This window comes from Schistocerca americana, chromosome 7 (genome assembly GCF_021461395.2).
Source record: "Schistocerca americana isolate TAMUIC-IGC-003095 chromosome 7, iqSchAmer2.1, whole genome shotgun sequence".
Taxonomy (NCBI): Eukaryota; Metazoa; Arthropoda; class Insecta; order Orthoptera; family Acrididae; genus Schistocerca; species Schistocerca americana.
This window is the reverse complement of record NC_060125.1, coordinates 614,536,386-614,552,116: the sequence shown is the minus strand read 5'-3', so window position 1 is coordinate 614,552,116 and position 15,731 is coordinate 614,536,386.

Below are 15,731 nucleotides of genomic sequence, written 5' to 3'. Positions count from 1 at the left end.
CCATACGCGACTGGAACAGGAAAGGGAGGTAATGGCAGTGGCACGTAAAGTGCCCTCCGCCACTCACCGTTGGGTGGCTTGCGGAGTATAAATGTAGATGTAATTGTAGAAGCGCGGCATTATACCGGACGAAGGAACTCGTGCGCGGAAACAGCAGTCAGCCTGCCAAGAACGGGCTGTAATTCTGATTCTTCCAGAGCTACTAAGATCATTTAAGCAACTTCCTTGTTTCCACGAACTTGCGGAGGGAAATTGCGACCTTCTGAAGTAGTTCATGTTTATACGTGTGGCCCTGTAAAAGTAAAGCAGTGAATGTGGGTTCGCAGTCGTGCTTGTATAGCTCGGTCGACAGAGCACTTGCCCGCTAAAAGGCGAGGGTCTCACGCGGGGAGTTTTAGGGCAACGCATGCATACTCGCGGACATCACCCTCCCAAACCCACAGCGACGGTAAAACGCCGTATAAGGTGACGCAGGCGACGGTGTATTAAAGGTGAGCCCGTCATCAGAGGCCGCGAAACAGCGTTGCTCGGTTCTGGGTCAATAACGATACCTGAGTAGTGGGTGGCGAAGAGCGCTCCGCCAGCTACAGTCGCACGGCTGCCGGACTCTGGTTGGGAGAAGCGGCGGCGGCGTCGGAGGCGGAGGAGGAGGAGGAGGCGGCAGGGGTGGAGGACGGGGCGTCCGGCCGGTGACGGTGGCGCCGGCGGCGGCGCCGCGAACCAGGCGCGTCGGCGGCGCCGGCGCCGGGCAGCCAGTCGTCCGCCGGCGTCGCAACGCAGCGAGTGCACGTGTGGACCTCCCGCCCGGCCGCCGCGATCCTCCGACTGCGTCAGTCGCCGCGCCGCCGCGAGAGCCTCCCTCCCCCAGTCTGACGACGCAGCCGCCGCCGAGGTTTCGTCCGTCGGCGGACGTGATGTGACGCGAGCGCCCGGTGTGTTGCGCGAGGCCATGAAGCCGGTGCCGTGGTGAGCCAGTGCCGAGGCAAGGGTCGTCTGTCCTGTCAGAGCGGCACCCAGGCCGCGCCAGTGAGTGACCCCCCAGCAGCCCGCCTTCCGGTCTGCTCCTCGTTCCTCTCTGACTGTGTGGTCCCGGGCGATGCTGCCGGCGGCGATGACCGCCCCCGCCTCCGCCTCCGCCGCGCTGCTGGCTCCGCCGTCGTCTCCCCGTCGACGCCGACGAGCGTCCGCGCTGATGGCCGTCGCGCTGGGCTCCTGCTGGCTCTTCGTCACCGGGCTCGCTCCTGGAGACGGTGAGTGCCAAGCCGGTGTCCGCGGAGGTCCTCGACGGCGCCTCCGTCCAGCCGAACCGCGGCAGCACAGTGTCTGCCAGGATATGCAATCAAATCAACGTGTCACTTCTTCCTTCATGCGATATTTACATATACCGTCATTCACATCACAGCTCTTAACTCTCTCGTATTCACCTATGATTCTCTACTCATGACAACCGACCAGGCACTTGCGAATCTTCGTTTCTTTCATTTCGTTTGCCTTTTTTTCAGGCAAATATCTTATTAAATCGAGAGTGGGGTAGAAGCGTTCCTGATTTTGAAGTTTTGGATGGGACTGCCAGTTCCGGCACTCGCTCAGTAACCAAGAAGAACACCTCGAAAACTTTTATCGGTGCTGCATAACTGATATAATTTTTTTTTGGACGATGTCTCCCGTTGTACAAAAAAAATAAAAAGTATACGTGGCTGTGTGTGTGTGTGTGTGTCGGTGTTTGCTTGTATTGATGTATCGCTTTCTACTACCGTATTCATCATTGATTCTCTACTCATGACAACCGACCAGGTATCGTTTCTTTTATTTTCTTTCAGCAAATGTCATACTAAATTGAGAATGGGGTATAGGGAGTACCGAGTTTGAATGTTTTGGATGGGACTGCCAGTTACGGCGCTCGCTTAGTAACCAAGAAGAAAACGTCGAAAACTTCTATCGGTGCTGGATAACTGATATCTTTTTTTTTTTTTTGGACCATGTCTCCCGTTGTACAAAACAATAAAAAGTGTAAGTGGCTGTGTGTATGAGCGTGTGTGTGTGTGTGTGTGTGTGTATGTGTGTGTGTGTGTGTGTGTGTGTGTGTCTCGGTGATTGCTTGAATTGGTGTTTCGTTTCCTACTACAGTATTCATCATTGATTCTGTACTCATGACAACCGACCAGGCATCGTTTCTTTTATTTTCTTTCAGACAAATGTCCTACTACATTGAGAATGGGGTACAGGGAGTACAGATTTTGAATGTTTTGGAAGGAACTGCCAGTACCGGCCTTCGCTTAATATCCAAGAAGAACCTCTCGAAAAGTTTTATCGGTACTACATAACTCATTTTGTTTTAATTTTTTTTCTCTGACAGTCTCTCCCACTGTAAAAAAATAAAAAAAATATAAAAAAATGAAAAGTGTAAGTGTCTGCTTAAGTGTGTGTGTGTGTGTGTGTGTGTGTGTGTGTGTGTGTGTGTGTGTGTGTGTGTCGGAGTTTGCTTGAATTGGTGTTTCGCTTCCTACTACCGTATTCATCATTGATTCGCTACTCATGACAACCGACCAGGCATCGTTTCTTTTATTTTCTTTCAGACAAATGTCCTATTAAACTGAGAATGGGGTATAGGGAGTCTCGATTTTGAATGTTTTGGAAGGGACTGCCAGTGCCCGCGTTCGCTTAATATCCAATAAGAACCCTGGAAAACATTTATCGGTACTACATAACTCATATTATTTTTTTTCCCTGACAGTCTCTCCCACTGGACAAAAAATAAAATAAAATAAAATAAAATAAAATAAAATAAAAATTGAAAAAGAATAAAATAAAAACTGTAAGTGGCTGATTAAGTGTGTGTGTGTGTGTGTGTGTGTGTGTGTGTGTGTGTGTGTGTGTGTGTGTGGGTGGGTGTGTGTGGGTGTGGGTGTGTGTGTGTGCTTGGATTGGTGTTTCGCCTCCTACTACAAAACATACCCCCAAAGGCAATAGAAATGTAGGTAACCGATTTTTCCAACGTGAACTCCTTTAGAAGCCGAAATAGCACGAAGTGTACTTATAGAGAGAAGGGCTTCCTACAGCCGTTTTTTTTATTAAATATATTACTCAAGCGACCAGTTTAGACACTACGTTAGTGTCACCTTCCGACACTCCAGCCGTCTAACAACAACTGAGTTACTTATACAGTTGTTGTTAGATGGCGTAAGGGCACACAAATCTTGTAAATAGAAATACACTAGACCAGTGAATATACGAGGGCGATTAGGAAACTAAAGTCCGTTCGGTCGAGAAAATGAAAATTGTTTTACTTGGTTAGTTACACCTTCCAGCTACTTCTCTACGTAGTCTCCGCTACGATAGACATTTGTGCTGTCGTTGTGCCAGCTTCCTAATACCCTTGTCAATGAAGGCTGCAACCTGCCCTTTACTCCAGTTTTGTACAGCTAGTTGTCAGTGCCATAGTGTAGACTTGGTAACCAGCCGCTCATTTGAAAAGGGCGAGCCAATTACAGGGTGTACTGTGGGTGGTCAAACGGGCTCTGTTGTGGGCGGTCAAACATTTATTATAGAAAAGGCTGCAGGAGCATCTTCAGTGCCGAGAATTGTCATTAAGAAGGAAACGCATGACAGTTATGATTTGTGAGCTGTACGACATCAGAAGAAATCTCTCACCAGGTCGTCATATTTGGCGGGAGAAACTATTTATGTAGGCATCTTTACGTGCTCACTGCGTGCTCATAAATGAAAAGAGTGACGCGACGCGATCGACGGGCGTTATAGAAACAGTGGATAGCACGTCTGTGCAAAGCTTCATGGGTTTTTCACCATTTTTTTCATTTCGCGCCCAATCGGACCTCACTTTCCGAATAGCCCTCGTATTGTACAAAAGACTGCCAGTTTCGGCGCTCTCTTGGAGACCAAGAAGAGCCTCCCGAAGTCTTCTGTTGGAACTGGAACACTGAAACTATTTTATATTGTTCTTGGTCAGTGTCTGCCTCGGTGCAAAAGAGCAAAAGGTGTGAGTTTAAGCGGGTGCGCGCGAGCACCCTCGCATGTGTGAGTGTGTTTGTTAGGCTACCGCAAAAGGTACATTTTTTTGTACTGCTACTACGAGACATCTCCCCAACGGCAATGGAAACGTAGCTAGCCGGTTTTTCCGAATCAAACTCCTTTTAAAACCGAAATAACGTAAACTGTACTTGCAGAAATAAAGAATACGATCATCTGTACGTTTTGTATAATATATTAGTCATGCGACCACTTTCTACATTACATTAGCGTCATCTTCACGCACTCCAGCCATCTAACAACTGACTTACATTTACAGCTGTTGCTAAATAGCTGAAGTGGGTGCATCGTATGAACAGAAACCTGTGAGACCTGTCAATATACATGGTACCTGTCCTACTTCGATAAGGAGTGGATATCACAGTTCATTGTGCATAGGGGCCTGAAGATGACACTAACGTAGTGTCGAAACTTGTCACGTGATTAATATATTTTATAAAGGTCACGGCTGTTAGTATTGATTATTTTTTTAGGTTTGTGAACAGCCGCAAACACACGTCCACTTCAGTGACGATCAGTTTAAACTGTACTTGCTCAACCACCTAAAAGCTCTTGCGAGTATGTCTTCTGCAGTAAGTGGCTTATTAAACGACGTAATTCCGTGATAATCCATGTCACTACTACGTAAGCATAATTATTCATATTCTGTTGAAACATTTCCACAAAGTATATATACGCAATGAACACTATTTATCTTACAGCTTCCCCAATTGTTTTCGTCTGATACAGGTACGGCCTCACAAAATGACGTTGTGCGTTCTTTTAGACAGTACTGACGACTTTTATGTGTATATAAAGAAAATAAAAAATGCTACTGACACTAGACGCTCATGTTGCCATTTCTCTACGTTACTTTTAAAAATCCATCTTCTGCAGAAACCACGGTTTCCCTTTCTTTTATTCTTTACGCAAACATGTTTCCACTCACACGTATTATCTTCAGGGAGGGTCGTTTTATTTCTGTAAAAATATTGTGACAATATTGGCTTGGTTTGATGTTTTATGCCTAAAAATCACAAGATGACTTTTTTTCCTTTCGTTATCTCGTCCAAATAAAAGGGAATGTTATGACCTTACTAATAAACCAGAATGTCATACGAGAACGTATGAAGATAACCTTAGGGAATCGGAACGTTTTCTCTGTAAGCGATAAAGATCCTTTTGGTTTATAATTTATATAAAAAGAGAGTTGAGGGTGCTTCTTAAAGTCAGATTCTTTTCCTTGTTCACATTTTAGCTTTCGTAAACAAATTGTTGGTTTCGTCTGTACTGCTGTCATCAGATCCTTGGGGGAATAGCAATCTAAGGGACAATGGTGATAAATTGCTCACCGCTGCTCTCCTAAATATTTTATGAGGTTGAAAGCTGAGACAGGTAATTTTGTTATATATATCAGAACTGTGACGACTGTGAATTATAAAGCTTATCTAGACACGCTCTTGTCGCGTTTCCAGCATAAGTAAGTTGAAAAATTTCTATAAGGGACGAGAAGCAGCTAATACACTACTATTGACAATGCAAATTAGATTATTACTTTGTGCAAGCACATGTTCTATTTTCCTTAGGTTCCAAACGCGGCGTATACCTGCAGTAAATGTTTGCGGTCGCGGCAGCTCAGGTAGCAGACATTGCCCGCTTCGTGTAGTGTAGTTTTGGATAAGCTGACAGCTCTGAACTGAGAACTTCCACGTGTGCTCCCGAGGTTCTCGACAAGTGGTGTCGTGTATTCAAGTACCAGATACGAGAGCAGGGCCTCCAGTTTCACGTTGCCGATCGTCACAGCCAGGGCGAGAGCTGCCGTTGCTGGATGTTCTCGTGAAAGCCGACGAATGGTATTTGTCTCCGTTCTTTCCAGCTGCCTCTTACGACGGGAATTGGGGCAACACGTTTCACTTGCACAAAACTGAAAGGTGAATTCTAAAATACAAGATGTGTTTAGTTCGACTGTAACGGAAAATAGCCAGCGACTATATTCTTCACTACATATTCTTTGAATTACCTCCGGTGCATTAGTTCATTGCAGTGCATCCTAATAGCTATAACAAATAACTTAAAGGAACACTGATCGTTTTCAAGCTTCGATGAGCGACTGTAATAGGGGACCAAAAGTATTTTTTTGTTATTTTTACCAATCAGTTTTCCTAAACACAGCCTCAAAAAAAATTGCGTAGCAAAGAAAGCACGTCAGCCGAGAAAGGGTTTTTTAATTTTGTACAAACGTAATGTTTTATTCAAAAGTAACTACGAGAACGGAAATAGCTCTGATTCGGTTAGATAAAAGTAATGTTTTAAGGGCGTGAATTCTTACGCTATAAACGCTGCCATACACCGGAAGACCGGTAACTACGCTAGCGCATCTGGTTGCGTAGGTGGTACTTACGCTGTTCGTAGCAGCTAGGCTACACTGGCAGCTTTTCTCGGATCCCTGACGTGTTTTCGATTAATTTAGTTTCTCAATAACTAAGTTTTCGATCCCCCGATGTTCTTAATTATGCCCATCACCTGTCCCTTGTTGGATCCAACAAGACCACGACTACTGCCGCAAACTCGGTCTTCTTGAAAGCACGAAGTCTGCCAGAAAACGAAAAGATACATTCGTGTAAGAGAGATATAAGGATAGAAAATTATATACAGTGACATTAGGTACCAAAATATTTGCTTACAGTTTCTTCCCATGCCAAGCCATTCATTCATACATGACACGTTCTTTTCTAAACCCTTGTGTCTTGCAACCGCTCGTCCTAGGCCTTTTGCTTATGATACACATGGTGCTCATGAGTTTCCATCATTTACATGGTTTACGAACTGCAAAACTCTTAATACAATCAGTGAAACTGAAATTTCGTCTATTACAACGCAGGACATGTCATTAAGGCAGAAATAATAAGGCAATATTCTCTTAGTGTTTCTGCACCTCTAGGAGAATCGAATATTCTTTTTTCAGGCATGCAGAAAAATCATCATTAACTCTTCTTGTCATATTTAGATTAACAGCCGGGATCACAGCCGATCAGTGACTGACTTCTGATTCTAAGGAACGAAATCGACTGAAGGTTTCTCTTCAGTGAAATCTGTTCCTAAATTATGACACCTATCACTGCATTTTGTAGGACAGTGTCTAGACGAACGATACCCCGTACCGCCACTTACAACGGTGCGGAAGTGATACTCTCTATTAGATAATGTAGATTTACCGTAAATAAGTTTTTGAAATGATGGATACTACTAGAAGAGGCATCTAAACATTTTTCCGACTCACTCTGACGTACGACATGACTGGTTTCCCTTGCCACACGAACTTACTGTTTTATTTAACCATACTCTCTTGTAATAATCGTGAAAATGAGTAACAGTGACGTTTTCTGAAAACGATGTATCGTATCCAGACTCGAAAGCTCGTTGGTCACCTTTCAATGCATTGCTTTCACTATCGACACTGAATGGTAGATCGCTATTCTGAAAGTGTTAGTGCATGTTCCATGCCACCTATCCGACAAAGAACAGTGAATGCCAGGTGGATAGCAGAAGTTATTGATAAACGTCATACGTCACAGGACTAAAGCATTGACCTGTAATTTGGAACACATGTCATGTACGTTATTACATAATGGCGAATCGTTTGTCATCGCCAGTCCTTTGCTACTTTATACTCACTAAATAATAATTTCGACACAGGGAAAGAATTATCGCACTGATGATATTTTATTTAAAACGCTTAGTTTCTTCGTATTATATCAGACATGACTATCGAAGTTTTCTCCGAGGATTAAAGGGCATTCAGTTTCCGGTCATGAAACCCTGTCAAAGTGAATGCGCTGTCGCTTCGGGTGAAAAGTTTCTGGGATTGTCAAAGGCGAACGGGTAACATAATGTAAATATGTTTGAGGAATAAACTGATGGACTTCGATGTCTCTGAACACTTACCACGTTTTTCGATATTAAACACAGAACAGCGATTTTACAAAGAAACGTTCAAAATTCATAAATTCAGGATAGAAATCTGTGTAGTGATGATTCTTTGTACCGAACACCCGTTCTGTAAAGTTGGGCAACATGGTTGTGGGAGGGACATGGTGTTTTTGTACAAACTACGCCTGGATTAGCTCTACAGTAAGAAGTCGGAGTCCTTTGTTTCTTGTTATCATTCAAACTTCAGAACACGAAATCCCTAATGCCAGCTGAAATACCGAAAAATGATTTGAATTTCGATTTTCTCAGGTCTATTTCTAATTGTCTAAAATGTCTTCTGCTTGTCCAAATTCCCACGATATTTTATGGGATATAGGTATTCATTTATCGCCTTTCTAATTTGTGTTTATAGACTCTAGGCAAATAATATCGTAATTTAGAAAGCGAGATATGCCTCTGAAGTATTGTCTGACTTCGTGAATAGTTAGAAATTGTAAGAAATTCTTTTCTACATTCTTTATTAAAATGTCTAGGTTTGTCTTCGAATAACAAATTTCTTCCTCAGAAGTTCTTCAGAGCTGCTGTTTAAAATTTTTGCGAAATCGTTTCTTCTCAGGAATTTTGATACTTGGATATTTAACTAAAGATTGGTGACAGATTTAGATAAAGAAACTAAATTTTTTTGTACCATATGCGACGTAAGTATTTGTTAGACTAATATGTTAATTTTAATCAAAATGAAGGTAGTGGACAATTTAGTAACCTGTATACTCAGATACATCATTTATGCCCAGGTTAAACTGACTGTTTTCAAATCAGGTCCGCAAAATCATATAGTTGCTCTATGGAACCTGTAATTTAACTAGTTAATTAATTTTGTAAGCGAAGTACTCTTATTTCGATGGCTTTTTAATTATGCCATCTTGTGGGTTTCGTTTAAAAGGATCTTCTGAAATATCACGCCTATACGGTTTTAATAGGCAAAGAGGCGATTATCAACGCAAATTGATCAGGGTTAATGAAGCTTTATGAGGTTTTTCCTCGGACATTATTAAGATAGTGCAACGGCAGCGATGTAATTTCAAAATTTCATGTTTCGGCCTTTGCCAAGTGCAGTAGTGTAAACTGCAAGAGAATCAAGTGGAGATGTATGAGAAAGTTATATTCGTAGATGTGGAATGTTTTGTGAAGTGAAAGTGGCGCGTTTGTTAAACAACGAGCAAAACTATGTACGTATAAAGATTTCTGAGAAACATTTCAAGCGGCTAAAGATTACTTCAACGTACTTTTTACGCCCATTTGTGACAGGAAAATTGGCGTGTCGGTATACCACGACAAATGAGAGTGAATCTGCAATGAAGGCAGTCGTTCGAAGCCCGTTACCGTCACCACAGCTTCCTGTCATTTTCATCTGTTGGTAAAAGGAGCTAGTTTTCCAGGGAGGAAGTATAATAGCTGTCAAATTTTAATCAGGCATTCTACAGCAACGTGACGGAAGAAAACGTGCACCAGGACACTGCCCATGTCCACAAAAGCCCCTTGAAAATAATCCAGTGAGTGGTGTCAAGTACGTCGTAAAAGGGTGTCACTTACATTCAGCAAATCTAACTCTGTGATCCGTGTTTCTAGAACTTTCAAAATTTTGGTTGGAAAGAATTTCAACGCTAACCACAGACAGGAAAATCGCTGGACTACTTGCACTGGCTTAAATGGCTAATAAGTACTTCCTGATGTGGAAATTTTCCAGAGGCAGGCACAGAAATATTCTCCATATCTTCAAAGTACGAAATCCGACGCAGGGTAATACCGAAGCATGCACATTTCCGACTATGTTTTGTGCAGTTTCTTTAAATACTGAAGTATATATTAAAGACGAGATGTCGACGTCAAATAGTATTAACAAACCGTAGACAGTAAATTCTAAACTACTATGTCTTACAGTAGACGACATTCACCATCCGTAGCAGTGAGATACGTTTTATATTGCTACTAAGCACTCAGCTCATGACATACTATATAAACGTTCTCTTATTTCTTGCCATTATCTCATTGAACGTTTTAAATGCAATGACAACCTGCAGTAAAGAACAATTTTCACTACGATATACTCCAGTTAAACGCAACAGGAGGAATTTGTAGCCCATGTACCTGCGATTATGATGTCCAGTTATTTATAAAAAGTGTTGTTCTTCTTTATATCTACGAGTAAACAAGTAAATCACATTTACGTTTCTTTATTTAGTCATTCAGCCTTATAAAGCTGGTGAAACACTGCATTTCCTTTCAGTTTCTAACTACATGTAACACATAGTGGACTGATGACCTCAGATGCTAAGTACCGTAGTCCTCAGAGCCATTTGAATCGTCATGTAACACATCCATCTTTGTGGTCTGTGATCCCCAATATTGCACACACACACACACACACACACACACACACACACACACACACATACACACACAAACACACACGTACGCACACACTCATTGAGGCAGTATGACAGAATAAGTGCGCTGAATTTGACTTCGAATTCCGAAGATGCATGGAAATTTTCGCGATTTTCAGCAGCTATCCGCATTTGACGAAGCCCGCCGTCTTTGGCACCGGGAAGCAAGCTTGTAGGCAGATTGTTTAAAGTCTGTCGGAAGGCCTACTGTATGAAAAGTTAACAGCCGGTTTATTTCCTTCATATTAGAATAAAGAGAACTTAGAGTGTTGTACAACGTGTAGTACTGTACAAATATTCTCATGAAGAGCCTTAATTATAATGTCGGGAATGACTTGGAGCAGATGTTTGGTGATAGTGCAAGTTTGTAAAATTGGATGCACCTCAACACTGGGAAATAAGGCAAGATTTTTATTCTTTTTTTTCCTATAATCTCGAGATAATTTTACTAAATTATGTTAAATCAAGCAAATCGTTTTTTATAAACGACATATCCAATATTTATCATGTTACGCTTACCACGAGTGGAAGTTCATATCCATGGAAGTGCACAAACGTGACATCTCGGTTTCTGTTGAAACAAGTGACAGTGAAATTCTAGTCTGAGTTAAACATTTTCTTGTCTCTAACAATAAGGTATGGTACTTGTAATTAGTAAAGTAAGAATTCGTAGTTTTTCGCAAGTCTTCCGTTGATAGCCCTCAATCGATTTCGACTAATACCAAAACGAATTGGTTAAAAATTCCACCTATCAAGATCTTTAATTTTGAAGACGATACATTTAGTAATTTGAGAAAGCACATAAATCGTCCGAAACACTTAGTTTTTAAATTACGTAAACAGGCACATATCGCACCACTACCAGACACAATAATGATGTGTGAAGAACTCAGGTGATACGCAGATGCATTAATATAGATCAAAAATTTTGCGACCTTGTTTCAATAACCCTGTCTGTTGTAGAACTAGAGAAGCACGTGGAAGCGTCATAAATTCTTTCAGACGTCATTCGTACCGCGTTCATCAGTTAGGATTACATCCCCTGCAGAATATTTTCGGTGTTTGGCTCAGGACAAAGATAACAAAAGGTGGCAGAGCAGTTGAATATATCGTAAATAATGAAACAGTGTTTGCAGTCATTTCAGTTTATAAAGCTACGATGACGCTAAAACCACTATCACCTAAAGCAAAATTACAGGTGCGTACTGTGTTAAAATGAAAGTTGTATTTCTCATGACTGATTGCTATATGAACAACCAAATGTGCTGTTAAGCATTAAGTAAGAAAACCCACTGAAGATAGCATAGCATAGTCTAAGCATGCATGAGTGGGACGGAAAAATTGTAAATTCTGTTTAGCGCAGTTCGGAGTTCCAAAAATATATTTATTGTTCAAGCAAACAGGGCTGCAAGTGGTGGGTTTGCTGAACCAAATCATAACAAATCGTTCTCTGTAGTGTCGTCCGGCTTACATAAAGATAACTGTGCTGCATGCATACATGCGTACATTAAATACATATCTGTGACGTGTAGTAGCGAACAGCTCTCAGTCTTTGGCGAGAATTAACATAAAACATGAGTAGTGACAAACTCCAGCAATAAGCTGCAGAAGACTATACATTCGTTTACTGGTAGTAGCCTGCAGTTCTGGCGTGGCAAGGAGTTGTTCGTTGTAATGATTAAAATCATTCGTTTTTCTCTTTCAGTAGTACCCATATAGTGAAATATGCAGTCCTGACCGTCGGTCCCCATATTTCAATATATTCACTTTGCAATCGTCTACTGCGTATATTATTTTAACCGTGAAGCCTTAGCTCTTCTTTTTCACAACTGAGGCAGGTTTCCATCTCCTCCTAGATGCAGAATTGATTTTCAATAGTAGTTTCCCTTCTGTTTGCACTTATTTAAAGAACGTCTTGACCACTAGACTTGTTGCAGGAATGAAAACATTTTACTTAATTCCAGTTTTGATAACGCAGGTCATCATTAGGTCCATAAAAATATCAAATTAATGTAGTTAACGCAGACAATACTATGACATCAGTAACGAAATGTAATTCAAGAAACTCTTTTGTAATTCCAGTGGCATCCTGTGAAATGTCTTTACGAGTTTGGCAAGGTGCATGTTTGTATGAGACCCATATTTTTACATATTTAATCGGCGTCTTTTAACCGTTACAGCTATACTCATATGGACCACTACTCTTGGATACGATTGCAGAAAATTCACTTTCACTATATTTTATTCTTGTCATCGTCGTATTATTACTCATATTAAGTACGTAGTCTTACTTTTTCATCTTCCTCTTTTCATACTAGTCATTTTGCTTATATTTTTTCCTCAGACCTCATCGCGTTATTGCGGTTCTGTGTTTGGTTTATTTTATATGAATTACACCTTACATTGAACGAAAAGTCAAAAGCACCTACCTTTCACAGTGACACAATAGGTTCGGTGGTGCGCAGCTTCCATAAATGGATCCCAGCGAGCCAGATTTGAGTGCAAATTCCAATTTATGTTTTTGATACGATATCAAAAACGCATTTGAAACTTACCGAAGTATCTCAATGGAAACTGATTTCAGCCAAAAGACAAGGCTTCAGTTAACGATAATTTATTAAAATGTTGATGGAAATGCATCTAAATCTTTCAGAATACTTTGGGCTGATGGAATGAATTTCGAACTTGTAGTGACAGAATCAAATGCAAAACAACGACATTCTTTCCATTTTATTTTGACGATATATAGCTATTTTCGTCTTTAATGTTATTAGCATTAATGATGTCATGTAAGTTCAGTCAACACATTATTAACGTGATGTGAGTACTAACAGGACCGGCTATCTGTGGTAGACTCCAACTTTTGTTTAGGTTTGCTGAGTAATGCTTAGAATTGACGTTCAGTGTAATCTTAAATTCTGTAAAAGATTCTGTGAATGAAATGATATCCTAATTATGACGTAAGGTTTATTTAACAGAGTAACAGTGATGATAAAAGCCGCAATTACGTAAGAAGCTCGTCCAGCTAAAGCTAGGCAAGATATCACCAGAGACAGAGAGTGGTTGGCCTGAAAGGATCGGCGAAGTTTAATACTTCCTGGGTGTCATTTTCGACGGCACTATGTTTTTGTTTTGAATAATACACCATCCAGTCACATTAATGCGACCACCAGTCAAAAGCCTGAATAGCCATCATCTGCAGCGCGAACCGCTGCCATGCATGCCGAAAGGGAGTCTGTGAGGCTGTGGAGGGTACAAACAGGAACGTGGAACCAAGCGGACTCAGCGCCGTGTTCTGCTGCGCTTGGTTTCTCGGTTGAAATTCCATGGCGCGTAGAGCCCGATCGGCGTGTTTGAGTTGAAATCGTAGGCTTTTGGTGGCCAGGGGGTCACGGTTAAAGCCTCTTGCTGATATTCGAATCACGCACGTACACTGCTGGCTGTGTGACACGTTGCATTGTCCTGCTGGTAGATGACTCCCGAAGAAACACAAAATGCGTGTTGAGGTGGACATGTTCCTCAAGGATAGATGCGTACTTGTGTTCATTCATTGTGACTTCCAGGATGACGAGATCATCCACGGAACGCCACGGAAACTTTCCCCAAAACTATAACGTTCACTCCTCCTGCCTGGTACATTCCGACGATTATTGCACTTTGCTTCCCGACGTTTCTGTCCGATGGAGCACAAAACGTGATTGGTTTGAAAATGTGATCTATCCCCAGTCTGTGAACGTCCAGTTGGGGTACTAGAGTGCAAACTCCAGCCACCGACGTTGTTAAAGAGAAGTCAGCTTTGGTGCATGAATCAGGCACCTGTTGCGTAAGCACATACGCAACAACTTTCGGTGGACGGTCATTGAGGAAACTATCCGTAGTCTCTTGGTTCATCTGGGAGGTCATCTGGTCAACAGTTGCAGGTTTGTTCGCCCGTACATATCACCACAGCCGTCGTTGCCCTCGGTCATCTAATGGCCGTAGTGCAAAACAGTTAACTCTCGACGCTTTTGAATAGTACCACTTCTCCACGGAAGATACGCTTTAATCACGGCAACAAGCGAACAGTTTACAAACTTAATCGTTTCGGGAATGCTTCCACGCTTGCTCCGAAAGACAATGATCACGCCCTTTTTGACGTCAGACAAATCGCTGCGTTTTCGTATTACGATAATGGCTGCGACGTAATCCGCGTCCCCTCCGACACGCTTTACATAACCCTCCATCTCTAATGCTGCTACCTGCCGTCAATGATTGTTTATTGCACGTTGTCGTCGAACGTAGGCAGTCGGTCTCCTTTGAATACCGTGCAGTGGTAGATGTATTTCCATTTCAACTTATGTGTCTACATCTACAACAACACTCTGCACAGCACTGTGAAATGCATGACATAGTGTACTTCTCACTGTGCAAGGTACTGGGGGACCTTATCATTCCATTAACATATTATAATGGTCGCCTAGTCGTAGATATTGCTATGATCGCACTATTTCACTCCTATTTACGGAGCTTGTTAGCACTTGATGTTAGGTTGGCGCCATTAAAATGCATTGTGGTAATCGCTGCTGCTTGCTGGATCGCTGCTGTGTCTCGATGCAATTGCTGGCTCTAAATCTGGTTGTCTATGGGTAAAAAGATGAGGTCCCATGTTTTTGATGTGCTTTTGATGGTAAATAAAGAGCGAAACCAAGAAATATTTAAACTTCAAATATTTATTACTCTGGTAGCCATCTTAATTCCACTGTCCACCAAAGACAATCACACAACACAAAGTAGCACTTCTTTTACATGTTCTATGCAACGTTTATCCACCTCGAACAATAATACACATACACTTTACCAAAGTGACACTGAGACTCCGCTCTCGACCCTTCTTGCTGCTTGTATTTATACCCTTGTCAAAGAACTGCTAAAAAGAGATGTACATCTGTAATCGTAATTTGTGCAGAAAAGTTATTAAATTATATCGAGTGACATAATTTAACAGGTTATTAAAATGACACACAGATTTGTTGACTTGACAGAATAATTCTATGTTACAAAAAGGCCGTTTTTTAGAAGTTTGTCAATTGACTTCTCTAATTTGCATAAATAAGTAAATAACATGAATTATTACGAATTACATTGTTTTCGTCTAAAATAAGAGTGTTTACGTGAATACAGAGTGAAAACGGTCCTAATGAACAAATAGGTTTCACTGGGTGAATTTTATTTAAGGAGATCCAGAACACATGAGTTGGCCACTATTTTTCGTACTTCATATTAATTATTTCAGATGAACTTAGTGTTTTTACATGATGACATTTGCTGTATCAGTGATCAAGTGATATT